Raw genomic sequence first — 15,684 nt, 5'->3', positions numbered from 1 at the left:
AAGGTGGATGATATCCCTTCAAAAGTCCTAGTCTCTTCATATTTTTCTAAATTCACCAACTCATCATTCCTTACACTACAGCAACACTCCAACATTTTGCTCCCTAGTTATTTTAAATAATCTAAAACAATACTGATTAATATGCCTGACAGTGTAGTTTTTCTATTTTCTCTTTTGATTTAGTCTATTTTAGCTCTAATTTTTCCTGAGATCAATGATTAGTACCCCAACTTTTTTCCCCTAAAATATTCTGTCCCTGATCATTATTATTATATGTATCTCTTATTTCCTTTCCCTGCTGACTCCTTTGCTTTACTTCTACTTGCTACCTTGCCTTGCTTTTATTTAACCTATCCAACCTCTAAGGATTCCTCCCTTGTCCTTTCCTTCCACCCTTTACCTTCCTCTTTTTCCTATTCCCATTAATCTACACACCTTATCTCATTCCCATTAATCTATTCACTTTCCTATACCTCCATTCTCTTTCTCCCTCTCTTATTTCTTTATATATTTAGAAGATTTTTTATAGCCTTCTAAGCACACATACACAAAAACACACCTGTATTGTTTCCTCTTTAACCCATTTCTGTTGTGAGTAGGATTCTAAAACTACCAGTCCTCCTCCCCATCTAATTCTTCTATGTCACTTCTTGCTCGGGTATCTCATTTGTATAACATAATTACTCTTTATTTTTTTCTACATGGTTTTGCTTTTTGAAATCACATCATACTCACATTTACCCCAATCTTTTTTTGAAATACTTTTTAACTAATGACAATCTTAGACATAGCATCTGCATTTTCCTGTATAAAACATAAATGCATTGTCTTTATTGAGTCCCTAGTCTCTTGGATCCTTTATGTCAAATTTTCTATTAAGTTCAGGTCTTCTTGCAACAAAATCCTGAAAATCTGGCAATTTATTAAATATCTATTTTTTGTTGTTCAGGATTATGCTTAAATTTGCTGAATATGATACTTTTGGCCACAATCCCAGTTCTTTTCATTTTTCATATATAATGTTCCAAAACTTGTAGTCTTTTAATTTAGCTGCTGCTAAGTTTTGTGTGATTCTAATTGTGGTTCTTCCATGTTTGAATTGATTTTTTTCTTGTTGCTTATATTTTCTCCTTGATGTGAGGGTTTCAGAATTTAGCTATGATGTTCCTGTAGGTTTTTCTTGTAGGATTTCTTTCAGGTGGTGAATGATGGATTTTTTTCTTTTTGGAATATTCTTTAGAACTCTTCAAGTATGCTTTGAAATGGTCCTTTCTGTTTGGATCCTAAAAAAGCTTTGTTAAGGAATGAAGAGAGTCTTTAAAATCTCCTAGTATCTAGCCACCAGAATGTCCTGTTTTCTCCAAATACTGGATAATAGGTTAGAAAAACAATAAACAAACAAAACAGTTACAGTCAATGGAGAAATTTTGAACGTTATGGATAAGTTCACTTACCTTGGCAATATACTTTCCAGGGATGTACATATACATAGATGATTTGGTTGGTGTACACATTGCTTTAGCTAACTCTGTTTGGGAGGCTCCAAAGAAAAATGTGGGAGAGGAGAAGAGTAATATTAGACTGCCTAACAAACTCAAGGCCTACAAAATCATTGTGCTGATCGCATTGTTATATGTTTCTGAAACTTGGACACACGGTGTTACTAGCATCATGCCAGGAAATGGAATTGCTTCCATGTGAATTGTCTTAGGAAGATTCTCAAGATTTCCTGTTGAGATATGGTACTGGACACTGGAGTCCTTTTCCAAGCTGGACTTCCAAGCATTCAAATTCTATTCTAGTCAGAGTGCAGCTTTGATGGATGAGCCATGTTATTCAAATACCAAACAAATGTTTGTCTAAAAGACTATTTTATGGAAAATTCACAAAAAGCAAGTGCTCACATGGAGGTCAGAAGAGACACTATAAGAACACTCTAAAGAACTTTGGAATTGATTGTGAGCCATGGGAGAAATGGCATAGGTCTGTCCTGCATGGCATGCCTGAATCAAAGAAGGTGCTGTGCTCTGTGAACAAAGCAGAATTGAAGTAGCTTAAAAGAAACATGGGATGTGCACATTTAGAGACATCTCTACTTCATATGTTCCTATGGACTATTTGTGCTCTGTGGTAGAGCCTTCCAAGCTCATACTTGGTCTGATCAGCTACAATTGGATATACTATACCTTGACTTTGACTTATTGATGTCATTTTGTTCCTATTTGTACACAAAGGATGATAACAACCAACCAACAAACCAGTGGGTTGGAAAGCTGATTATTTGGATTTGGTGCTAGAGAGGTCACAGAATAAATTTTGTTCTGTTCGTATGGAGTTGTTTTGTTGGAGAAATTTAAGAAGAAAGTGTAGGATAAACATCAGGAGAGTAGAAACCAGATGGGGTTCAAAGTTGCCATAGGGCATAATGTGGGGCAAGAATTTTCTCCATTGTATAGGCTGTTCCTCTCTTTAAATGTGAAAGGAAAGTGGATAGGAGAGAAGCTGATTTATAGGGAAAGAAGTAACATAAAGCAATATATGTAGTGGGCCTTTCTGATAACAACCATTTCAAGGAGGTAGGGCACAAAAGGTTTTCTTTTCCAGCTGAAGACTTTGCAATTCAATATATCAACCAATCAATAAACATTTATTAAATACCTGCTGTGCCAGGCACTGTGCTAAGCACTTCTAGTACAAAAAGAGGCAAAAAATAGGCCCTGCTCTCCAAGAGCTTGTAATCTACTGGATGATTTAGGGTGGCTAAAAGACTGTTAGACTGTCAGTCAGGTTTTGAATTCAAATCCTGTGGCTCCAAATACATACTTTTTTGTTTGTTTTGCTGAGACATTTGGTATTAAGTGACTTACCCAGGGTCACACAGCTAAGAAATATTAAGTATCTGAGGCTGGATTTGAACTCATGTCCTCCTGACTTCAGGACCTTCATGCTCTATCCACTGTGCCATCTAGCTGTCCCATAGTTTTTTTTAATTGTATCATGCCAGGGAAATGGGAATATGTGCAGGCAAGTAATGAGTTATAATGGTTGTAATGTAATACATTAAAGTAAGTTTATTAATTCATAGCAGGAATTGGATAAAGAAGAGAGAGCACATAATGAATGCGTGTCATATCATTGGAAGACCAGGTGCCCTAACCTTGTTGGAATCCAACTTCTGCAGAAAACAATCAGATCTATGGCAAACGGGTGCTGGTGTACCAGTGGCCTATGCCCTTGGAATCATGGGAATTTGTCCATCTACTTTTCAAAGTTTGTTCTGTTTAAATAATATATGTCAAGTAGAGAGGGCACCAGCATCATGTAGTGAAAAGAGCAGTGAATTTGGAGTCAAACTCATTATGTTTCTCCTTTTTGTGGATAGATTTAATTGATTTTTCAATGAACAAAAATCTATTTTCTCTACTCCTTTTCCTTTTGGGAAAAAAAGAACAAAACCATTTTAATGAATATAGTCAAACAAAATACATTTTTTATATTGGCCGTGTCCAAAACTTACATATATCTCACTCTGCACCTGAGCCGTCTCAGCAGGAGGCAGATAATGTGCTTCATCCTCAGTTATGGTTGGTTAATGTACTGTTCAGATGAACTCATTGTTTTTTCACCAAAATTCACCCCTCCACTTATATTTGTATTCCTAGCACTTAGCACAACGCCCAGCACATAATCAGGTTCTAGTGTTTATTGCCTGCCTGTCCTCCTGTGACCTTCCTGATGTCTGTTGAGTGCACTGCCAACCTTCCAGTCATCCAGGATTGCACCCCACCTTTTGTCCTCGATCCCTCCCCTTCTATCATCCCACAGATCTAAATAACTGCTAAATCTTGTTTCCATCTCTATATCTCTCGCATCAGTCCTATTCTCTCTACTCATATGACCACTATCCCAGATCATGAGCTCATCACCTCTTTCTTACTTGGACTCCTGTAAAAGCAGCCCATTTGGTCTTCCTATCTCAAGTCTCTCCCTTTTCCAATCCATTCTACACACAAGTATTGGAGTGTATTTCCAAAAGTATAAGTCTAACCATGCCACTTCCCTACTCAGTATACTCCAATGACTCCCTTTTTAGCTCCTCTGTTTTTTAAAGTCCTTCATAATCTGGTTCCAATCTAGTTTCCCAAACTGATTATAAATTGTTCCCCAAATTCTATGAGTTTCTTGCTAATCCTCATTGAGACATTGTATTTCCCCATTTACACATTTTGTCTTCCCTGGCTGTCCTGACAGCTACCTCACCCTTGCCTGTTATATTGGATTGTTAGATTTGGTGGCTCAATTACCACCCTCTCCATTAAGCCTTTTCTCATCTCTCTGACTTCTAGTACCCTCTCTGGCAAACATTTATCTTGGAATTATTTGATATATTTTGTGTGCCTTTACTTATGTACATGTTTTCTCCTCTGATAGAACATGTGTTCTTCCAGTACAGAGACTTTTCCCTTTTTGTCTTTGTATTCCTAGTACATTGCATAGTGTCGGGAACACAGATTCCTGAATCATCAGTTGTAATAGTCAATGTCTAAAATGAATTGTCAAGATTTTCTTTTTTTGTACTTAATAGTAATTTTTTCCAATTAGAGGTAAAATTGGAAAGTCAAATTTTCTTTGACTGTCAAGACTTTTAACAGAAATCAGATATAAGTTAAGCAAACTATTAAAGCACAAATCAACCTTTATTTCCATTGGGTTCAGAGGATAAGAGAGACCTGTTTAGAGGCATGAAAAGTAGAGAAAAGGGGGGCCTTCTGGTGACACTATCAGTGAGATGTGGGGGGACCTAAGACTAGAGGGTTGAACCCCCAAATCTGCAAATCTTTCTGGTTTCCAGTGGTCTTGAGTGGTCCAGAGACCCGTGTGAGAAGAAGCCAGATAGCCACACAGACAGGTGGAGAAGAAGGAAGGGATGCTCTGGCAATTCGTGGCAGCCAATATCCATGTAAGGGACACATGAGCAGGGAGCAGAGTAATAGCCAGTGATTATTTCTCATCTAGCAGTAAGAAGGTGAGGACATTGGAGGTTCAAAGATCCAGACCACAGCTGAGGTGTAGAGCAAGATGAGGACTGACCGGGGCTAGTCAGAGGAATTTAAAGCACATCAGGTGGAATCATCAGATATGTTATCTGTGAGAACTCTGGGACTTCATCTGTAGCCTCCTTGGCTTGCTCTCTCCTTCCATGGAGTGTTACCCAAAGAAGTTAGGATTTCTGACCCCACTAAAAGTTAGGATTTCTGACATCCCATACGTGTCCCTTTTTTGCCATTTCCCAAGTTCAAATTGTCTTTTGTAATAAGCTGTAAGTCTGCTTACATTGACTAGGCTTCTTCCCATTGACCTTCAGGATATCTGTAATTTCAGTTCTTCTACCATTGTGGCTTTTCTGATATGCAGCTGTGTAGTATTACTAGTATAATGTTGGTGTTAAATAGATAGACATTTAGTGGTTTAGGATCATGAGAAACTTGTTTTTCTCAGAATGCCATCCAGCTCTGGCTTCTTCATCTGGAAAGTGAGGTAGTTAGACAAGGTAACGTCTATGGCTCTAAATCTGGGATTCTCCAGTTAGCCTCCTAATGGATTCTCAGACCAAATCCCTTTCCAGTTGTCGTGCCTATTCAAGGGACGTTGTCATGCAATGGACAGTCACTCCTAACTCTGGAGCCAAATCCCACTTCTGCTACTATCTATTTCATCTTGGGCAATTCACAGTCTCTCTGAGCCTTAATTTCCTTCTATGTATGTAAGGGAGTTTGTTCTTTTACATCTAATTACCCATGAGGAGTTGTAAAACCAATTCAAAAATGTAGCCAATCCATGTGATCCCCTTTCGAGGGGTCGGTTTGTCCCTTAGGTGAATCCAAAAGGAAACAAGATTTATAGGATGAAGAGATGAAGAATAATTGGTCACACCTTTGGCTGATCTTTGTGAGTAAGCTGGAAAGAAGAAAGCCGTAACAAGTCACGCAGAGCTAAGAAAGTAGAAGCCCCAGGAAGAGGCAACTTTCATAAAATAAATGAACAGGACTCTGGGAGTGTGGAGGTTCCTTGGGCTAGCTGAATATGAGGTAGACCTGGACAGAAGCTGTGCAACTGGCTCCCCTGAATTGCAGAGCCAGAAATGATTTTAGATATCGTGTATCCAACCTCTCACTTTATACTTGAGACCAACATAAAAGGAAATGATGTGCCCAAGATCCCATAGTTAATGACATATAACAAAAGACCCTTACTAAGCTCTTGTTTAATTAAATGATAGAGCCAGGACTAGAACCCAAGTCTTCATCATCAACTTACATCAGTTGCATACAGATTAAACGACAATCAAGGTCCTCTAACTAGATCTTTGTGAATAATTAATGCCTAGTGTTTGATAATGGGGCTATCTACTCAATAGTATTGTTAAGACCCTGTAGCAAAGCATAGTTTGACATCTTGATTAAAGATAATAGATTTTTTTTTAATTAAAGCTAGAAAGGACCTCAAATGTCATTTAGTTCAACCATAGACAAGCAAAGTCACATAGGTGGTGAGTGACTGAGTTAAGATTTGAACCCATGTTGTCTGATAGAGAATCCAAGGTTCTTTCCACGGTAATACACAGTGCACTGTAGTATATTGCCTTACCTGTAAGCCACATGTCCAATAATAGGAGAATGATTAAATAAATCATGGGATGTTAATGGAATGGAATGGTATAAAACCGTGGACTGACAAATACGGAGAATATAAAGCAATCCATGAGAGTTTAGTAAAGAAGCTATTCAGAAAAAGCAGGGTCAGAAGCATGGAACATTCAGCTGCTCTAAATTAAAGGTGTCCCCAAAGTCTCAGGGCAGTTCTAAGCCATTAAAACTATAAAAGGCCCTGAGATTTTTGAGACTCTGTTTATGAGAACATAAACAGATATGAAAAAGGGGACAAAGATTTCTTGATAGAGACCTAGAGAAAATGATGGAAAAATTCCAGTATTTCATGAGTTAAAATGAATTAATTGAAATGTAGAAAGTTATTAAGCAAAAAAAAAAAACATTTAGATGTTTTTAAACTGCATTAATGTTAAATATTGAGTTTAAAAGAATTAAAAACGACAAAATCTCAAAGATAGCCTATTCAGTTAAATGCCTGGTCTCAATTGTCCTATGCTACTACCTCCAGGAAGAGGCACCTCTCAGCAACCAGCCTCAGAAACTAGACTATTTCCATGTCTCAGATAAACATCTAAAAGTTTAAACTCTTTTATTCAGAGAAAAGGGGGAGACATGCTGGTATTATAGAAAAACCTTAGATCTGGAACTGGATGACATTGTTTTGAAACAAGTTCTACTTTTTATGCCTGGGGGATCATGAATCCATCACTTCCATTCTTTGGATCTTAGTTTCCTCCTCTATTAAATGAGGAGTGAGACTATATCATGTTTTTTGGCTTAGGGTCCATGGACCATCTGTGGCCTGATCTTAGGGGTTCTGTGAACTTGGATGGGAAAAAATGACATTATTTTCCCTAACCTTTGGTTTCCTTTGCAATTCTCTGCATTTTATTTTAGGCATTTAAAACTTTATTCTGGGATAGAGTTCATGGACTTCTCCAGAGTGACATAGTGGGGCAAGACAGACAAAAAGTTAAGAACCCTCAGACTAGATTATCTTCAAGGGCCTTTCTAATTCTAAATTCGATGCTTGTCAAAAGAGTTCGGGGTATAACTCAGTATAATTCAAATTTAATTCAATTTGTTCCCACAAAATTGAGGTCCTCACCCTTGTAGAGCTGGGTGACAGAAATGCCATATTACTATTCTGGTTGTAGGCTGAAGTTATAGCAGAGGTATCTTAATTAATTACTCCATATGTCTCTGCTTAATCTATAAGATGGAATTTGCCATTATTAAGGCTAAGTGATATTATAAATGAACTTGAATGCTTGTGAATAGTTATGGAAAAACTCTAATACCAAAGACTCATTTTGTGAATTTCAATTTGGAAATAAATCATTTAAGCTGTGTAAACTCTGAAACAATTTATAACTACTGAGAAGATGAATAAAAGGCTGTTTTCATAAAGAGAAAATAGGTGATTATTGAATTAGCTGACATAAGGGGATTTGGGAGGCAGAATACAGTAATTATATCCCATGACTTAGTAGAGCCTATATGGAGTATGTTATTAAGTCTCAGGCTAAAAACAATTCAGGTAATATACTAATCAATGTAATGTAATATAATATAATGTTAATAATATATCCAGGTAAATAACAGTATACAACCTTTGGAAGATGAAAATGACTGTCCATAATATTTGTAAAGTGCTTAGCATAATGTCTGATGTATAGTAGTATAATATCAGAGAAACTGAGGGAAGACGGAGATTGGTTTCTAATCTTTTAATGTGGAGAGTTTTAGGCTAGCTGGCCAGATGGGACTCACATCCCCCCCAAAAAAAACCAAAAATAATAAACCATTCGGCTGAAAAGAACCAAGGCAGGGAAATTTATATAGGGTTTTAGCTAACTAAGATTTTCAAACAGAACACATAACCTAAGTATACAAACTTATAGGGGAAACAAAGGCAGATAAGGGGAGCGAGGACACTGGATGGGCAGACAAGCCATAATTCCATAACTTAGACCTGACAGGATAAGGGTTGAATTGATAAGGTCGAGGGCAGGAGACAGGAGGGCAGGAGACCCCTAAGTGAGGGGTAATACTCAAATGGAAGGGGAATTATCCCAGCAAGGATAGAGGTAAGGCACTTGGAGTTTTATGACATGATGGTATATAAAGTGGTTAGAGCTTCAAGGCTTTTTTCTGACTCAATTCTTCCAGCCCTAATGACAAGGAAAAAGAGGGGGGGGGACTAAGATTTTTTTTCTATCCAGGGCTCAAACATATTCCCTATAGGTTATTATTCAGGCTTCAGCACAATAGTAGATGCAATGGGAATGCTCATTCCCATCCCTGTCCCTTCTCTGTATGGAAGTATTTCTCAACAATAATAATAATAGGGATATGGATGGACCTGTGAATTCATTAGCATAAGACCTACTGAACGGGGGAACATTCTACCATCTTGAAGAGACTGCAGATCAGCTCCTTCTCGGCAGCTATTTATGGTCTTAGACAGTTGTCTAGGGCACTAAGAATATGTGTCTATGATTTGGTCATCATCACTCAGTCATAGAAAAGACTTGAACTTTGATACCAGCTCTTTAGCTAGCAATGTAGTTCCTTGTATTATTATCTTAATGAATAAATAATAACTATTTATCTTTAGTAGCAATATAATCCTTACAAAGACCTTGTGAGGTAGGTGCTCTTATTTTCTTATGCCCATCTGATTTTTTTTTTTAATATTGTTCCAAATACATGCAAAGAGAGTTTTCAACATTCACCTTTGCAAAACCTTGTGATCCTAATCTTTCTCCCTCTCTCCTCCCCATGCCCCATCCTAGACAGCAAGCAATCTGATATAGCTTAAATCCGTGCAATTCTTCTAAACATTTCCATATTTGTCATGCTGTATAAATCAGATCAAAAGGAGAAAAAAATGAGAAAGAAAAAAAACAAGCAAACATCACCATCACCAAATAAAGAGGTGAGAATACTATATTTTGATCACATTCATTTCCCACAGTCCTCTTTCTGGATGTAGATGACTTTTTGTATCACAAATATATTGGAACTGGCCTGAATCACCTCATTGTTGAAAAGACCAAAGTCTATCATAGTTGCTCATCACATATTGTTGTTGCTGTGAACAATGTTCTCTTGGTTCTGCTCTCTTCACTTAGCATCAGTTCATGTAAGTCTGTCCAGGAAATCATCCTGCTGATCGTTTCTTTTAGAACAGTAAAACTCCATAATATTCATATACCACAATTTATTCAGCCATTCTCCAACTTATGGGCATCCACTCAATCACTTGGATTGATATGAAATCAATGGTGACAAAGAGATAGGTAGCAGTGTGACATTGACAAAGTAACATAACTGATATGGGACCAGATCTCTGCCCAGTGGGTCAGCTTTCCCCATGGAACATTTCTTTGAATCTAGAAGAGGCTCTAGGACATTCATTCAATGCTCAGTCTTTTTTCAGTGAGTGATCCCTACTAGGTTGGTGCTTAAGGCACGGAGATGCTTTGCTACTCCCTGATGCAAATGCTAGATTTCTATGAGAGTTTTGCATATGTTAACAAAACACTATATTCCATTGATCAAAATGTGTCTGCAAAAGGGGCCCCTTGGGCAGAAGTCCTCATTATTATAGAGCTTTGGCAGCATATTTTGGGATCTACAACTATATCTAGAGAGGCATTTGCTAAACAGTTATTGAGATGGTAGGTCGACGATCCTATTTGATGGTCCCAATGGAAATGATCAAATTTCATGTGTTATTTAGATTAGCTGGACCATATCAGTGATATAGAGAGGAAATGTGGAATACACATATACCTTATTTGATTGCATTTCACTTTTACTGAACTTTACAGATATTGCGTTTTTATTTTGTTTTTACAAATTGAAGGTTTGTGACAACCCTGCATTGAACAAATCTATTGGCACCATTTTCCCAACAGTATGTGTTCACATCTTGTCTTTGTGCCACATTTTGGTGATTCTCCCAGTATTGCAAACTTTTTCATTATCATCATATCTGCAATGCTCATCTGTGAAGAGTGACCTTTAATAATACTATTTTTAAGTCTTTTGGGGCACCAGGAAGAGATGGCAAATTTCACTGACAAATCTTGTATGTATTCCAAGTGCCCCACTAGCCAGCCATTGCCTTTCTCCCTCTTCTTGGGCCTCCCCAGTCCTACTGAGATACGACAATATTGAAAAGAGGCCAGTTAATTACCCTACAGTGGGCTTTAAGTATTCAAGTGAAAGAAGAGTTGCTCTTGAGGCAAACTTCATTATTGTTGTAGTTTAAGAAATTGCCACAGATGCCCCAACCTTCAAACTACCTCCTTGATTGGTCAGCGGCCATCACCATTGAAGCAAGACTCTCATGTAGCAAAAAGATTGTATATGATTCACTGAGGGCTCAGATGATGGTTAGCAATTTTTAACAATAAAGCATTTTTAAAAATTGAGCTATGTACATTGTTTTTTGAAGGCATATTTGCCCACTTAATAGACTACAGTATAGTATAAACATAACTTTCATATGTACCAGGAAAACAAAAAATTTGTGTGACTTGCTTTCTTGTGATACTTGTTTGATTTTGATTGTTTGGAAAAGAACATGTAACATCTCTGAGGTATGTCTATAAGTAGATGGAGTGCTGGTCTTAGAAGTAGCAAGTATTGGATTTAAGTCCTGTCTCTGACACATTTTAGATATGTAATCATGGCCTAATCATGTAATGCCTTTGTGCCCCAGGTATCTAAGACTATTAAGTTGCTGATATGCATATGTGGAGGGAGTTTCCATAGTAGATTACACAGCCGTTAGTGTTTGGCACAGCATACCAATTAGCTAAGGAGCAAGCCACTTGTTTCTCCCTATTTTTTCTTCATACTACGTACAACAATATTTCACCACAGTGGAGCAGCAAGGCATAGGAGAGATAACAATGGGTACCATAAATTCCTGTGGTTTCACTTAGCATCTTATCATGCAAGATAGTGATAGAGAGGCAGAGTAGCATGGGGAGAGAGGTTAAGCAAGAAAGTCGCTGCAATCACAGAGCTGCATCTCGGCCTCTGAGAAGTGAACACCAAGCTATCCTATCAGTTCTCAGCAACTCTATGTGACATGGTGTTACTCTTGTCTCAGGACTGCTTTTCTCTCTAGCTCAGCTCCTGTTCTCTGAGAGATGGCTGGAATTTCTCAAGTGTGAGGCTGAAGGCTGACAATGACTGTTGTGTTTTCTTTTTTTAATAGTAGTGTTTTACTTTCAAAATAAATGCAAATATAATTTTCAACATTCACCCTTGCAAAACCTTGTGTTTCAAATTTTCCTGCCTCCTCTCACTCCATCCTCTCTCTTAGAAGCAGATAATCCAATATGTTAAACATGTGCAATTCTTCTATGACTATTTTCCCATTTATCATGTTGCATAAGAAAAATCAGATCAAAAAGGAAAAAGTGAGAAAGAAAAAAAAGCAAACAACAACAAAAATGGTGAAAATACTATATTGTGATCTACATTCAGCTTCCACAGATCTCTTTCTCTATGCAGATGGTAATGTTCAGCATGCGTTATATTGGAAGTGCCCTGAATCATTTCATTTTTGAAACAACTCACACTTGTCAGAATTGGTCATTTAATCGTGCTGTTAGCATGTACAGTGTCTCTTGGTTCTGCTCACTTCACTCAGCATCAGTTCATGTAAATCTCTCCAGGCCTTTCTGAAATCATCCTGCTGGTCATTTCTTTTCGAACAATAATGTTTCATCACATTCAGATACCATAAGTTATTCAGCCATTCTCCAACTGATGGGCTTCTCCTCAGTTTCTAGTTCTTTAACCTCTACAAAAAGAACTGTTAGAAACATTTTTGTACATGTGGGTCCTTTTCCCTTTTCATGATTTTTTAAAGAATACAAACCCCTTAGAAACACTGCGGGATCAAAGAGCATGCACAGTTTGATAGCCCTATGGGCAGAGTTCCAAATTACTCTCCAGAATGGTTGAGGATCAATTCACAACTCCATCAACAATGTATCACTGTCTCACTTTTCCCACATCCCCTCTAACCTTTATCATCATTTTTTCCAGTCATCTTAGCCAATTTGAGAGGCGTGTAATGGTACTTCAGAGTTGTCTTAATTTGAATTTTTCTGATCAATAGTGATTTAGAGTATTTTTTCATATGACTAGAAATATTTTCAATTTCTTCATCTGAAAATTGTTTGTTCTTATCCTTTGACCGTTTATCAATTAGAGAATGGCTTGTGAAATAATGCATTCTTTAACCATTATTTCCTGAACTCAACAAATCCTCCAATTCCTGTTTTATAGATGAAGATACTGAGCCTGGGAGAGAAGTAGATAGATCATATAGTATTTGGATGTCATTGCTCCCAGTCTTTTGTTTTTTTCCGCATTTCACCCAATCACTGTACTATTTTCCACATACAGCCTTATGTTTTTCAGGGTTTCTTAAACATTCTGTAGAGATTCCAGCAAAACAAAATAAAACAAAACAAAAATGTATAAAAAATCCTCTTTAATGGCTATTTAATTTATTATCTAATTAATAGTAATTATTAATTAATAAATTAATAATAAAAATAATTCAAAAATTTATGTATAGAATTCTATTTTGGGGAGTGCAATTATAAAAGTTACCTCATACTTCCTGAATATATCAAGGTTTGCAAAACATATTCTCCATGACTGGAATAGCGGGACAGGTAAAACAGGTATATTTTATTCTTTGCATTTTACAAATAAGGAAATTGTAGATCCAAACCAAAGGAAATAAATGATTCACTAGTTATTTAATTCCCCTGTCTGTAAAATGAGGTTTTCCATTGGATGACCTTTTTAAGGTCCCTTTCATTTCCATATCCATCCTCTGATCTCTTCAGAGGACACTATCAATCCTTAAGTGGTGTTCAAGGGCCTCTTTATTTTTATTTATCATTGTTGTTATTTTGTGCTGAGGCAATTGGGGTTAAGTGACTTGCCCAGGGTCACACAACCAGGAAGTATTAAGTGTCTGAGGTCACATTTGAACTCAGGTCCTCCTGACTTCAGGGCTGCACTGCGCCACCTAGCTGTCCCCTTAAGAGCCTCTTCTAGATTCGAAGATTCCAAAGCTGCTGTTGTGGTAACGGTTGCCAGGGAAGTAGAACATCAGAGAAGCCGGAACCAGCGCCATTTTCAAGAGCAAGTGGAGCCAAAGCCCAGCCTGCTTTTCAGTCAGCCCTCTTAGGTCTGAACCTCTGCTACGCTGCCACCATGAATGCCGAGTGTGATTACCTGTTTAAACTGTTGCTGATCGGGGATTCGGGTGTGGGCAAATCTTGTCTACTGCTGCGCTTCGCCGACAACAAGTACAGCGATGATTACGCCTGTACCATTGGCGTGGATTTCAAGATCCGTACTATCCAACTGAATGGTAAAATTGTGAAGCTGCAGATCTGGGACACCGCTGGCCAGGAACGCTTTCACACCATCACCTCAAGCTATTATCGGGGAGCCCATGGCGTTATCCTGGTGTATGATGTGAGCAGCCTTGAGTCCTTTGTCAACGTGAAGCAGTGGCTGGTCGAAGTGGAGCTCCGTGGCAGCGAAACCACCGACAAGGTATTGGTGGGCAATAAGAGCGACCTTGTTACCGAGAGAATGGTAGACTCTCTCATGGCCAAGGAGTTCGCCGATTCCCTGGGCATCCCTTTCCTGGAGACCAGTGCCAAGAACGCCATTAATGTCGAGCAAGTCTTCCTCACCATCGCGGCCGAGATCAGGGAGCACCTCAGATGTGAGCCGTTTTCTGCCAGGGATCTCCCTGCACTCAAGGTTAACAGCTCTCCTGTGAAGATGGCGTGTGGGGGTTGCTGTTAAGGGGCCCGGCTAGGGTAGGGGGCCCAAGGTGGTGGCCAAGGAGATGGTCAATTCTTCTTGTGTCACTGATGCCCCCTCTTAGGCAAGAAGAGACATGCCTGATGTCCCTGAAATCCACATTTACCCCCCCAGTCCATCCCAATTCACTTAAATCATTGAGTTCCCCCAATTTCCTCATAGGGAACTTAATTAAATTTCTAGCCAGGAGATGCCCACCATTATTCTCTTGTTTAATGTCTTTAACTGAATACTATATATTCAATAAAATGCAACGAATTGTTACAGATGCTGTCTCAATGTGTTCAATACGCCATTAGACTTTTGAGCTACTTTTCTACTTATTTAAAATAGGGACTTTAATGGGGTGCCTACTACTTAAGTATTAGATATTTGGAGACCTTTAAGAAAGTATCATAGTTCCACAGCTGGGAGGGACCTTCAGAGACATCTAAGACTACAGGTCAAACACTCAACCTGCAAGAGGGCCCTTCAAATAAGACCAGAACCAGATTAAAAATTCACAAAATAAATAGAAATAAAATAAAATGTAGAGGTGATGTTAATATGTATTCTTCTAAGTCAATGTGCAGCCAGCAGGGATCCTTTTCCACTTGACACCACTGTTCCTGGCCAGCCATTCATTCTAAAAAATAAACAGGCCCAAAAAAGGGAAGTAATTTGACCACACACACCTAGTAACTAGCAGTCAGGATTTGAACCCAGGTCCCCTGACTAAATTCAGTATTTTCTGCCACATCTCACTGAAAAAAGCTACCTTATTGAAATATACTGATTATAGCACCCAACTAAACTGTAAAACTGGACTCTTAGTATTCTATTAAAATTTTAAACTACACCATGTACCATATGTACCATACCTCATTGTTCAGTTTCAAAGCTTTGTTTTCTAGGATACAATAGAATATCTCTACTAATATCTTCCTCTGATACCTTATTTTATAGGAGGCTGAGTGGCCCTGGGTTATCAAGGGCTAGGCCAGTTGGGCACAACATCTCAGCAGGTCCTTTTGTTCAGTTGTTTAATTCCTGTCCAATTCTTTGTGATCCCATCTGAGATTTTCCTAAGCAGTGATACGGGAGTAATATACCATTTCCTTCTTCAGTTCACTTTACAAATGAG

The 15,684-nt window shown here is 38.2% G+C and overlaps 1 pseudogene; it reads left to right on the top strand.

Moving 5' to 3' along the window:
- The first annotated feature begins 13,861 nt into the window (after positions 1-13,861).
- Positions 13,862-14,814, top strand: LOC100915202 (annotated as a pseudogene).
- The last annotated feature ends 870 nt before the right edge of the window (positions 14,815-15,684 follow it).

The sequence above is a fragment of the Sarcophilus harrisii genome, chromosome X (genome assembly GCF_902635505.1).
Source record: "Sarcophilus harrisii chromosome X, mSarHar1.11, whole genome shotgun sequence".
In the NCBI taxonomy this organism is placed as follows: domain Eukaryota; kingdom Metazoa; phylum Chordata; class Mammalia; order Dasyuromorphia; family Dasyuridae; genus Sarcophilus; species Sarcophilus harrisii.
This window is presented reverse-complemented; position numbering and strand designations above follow the sequence as displayed.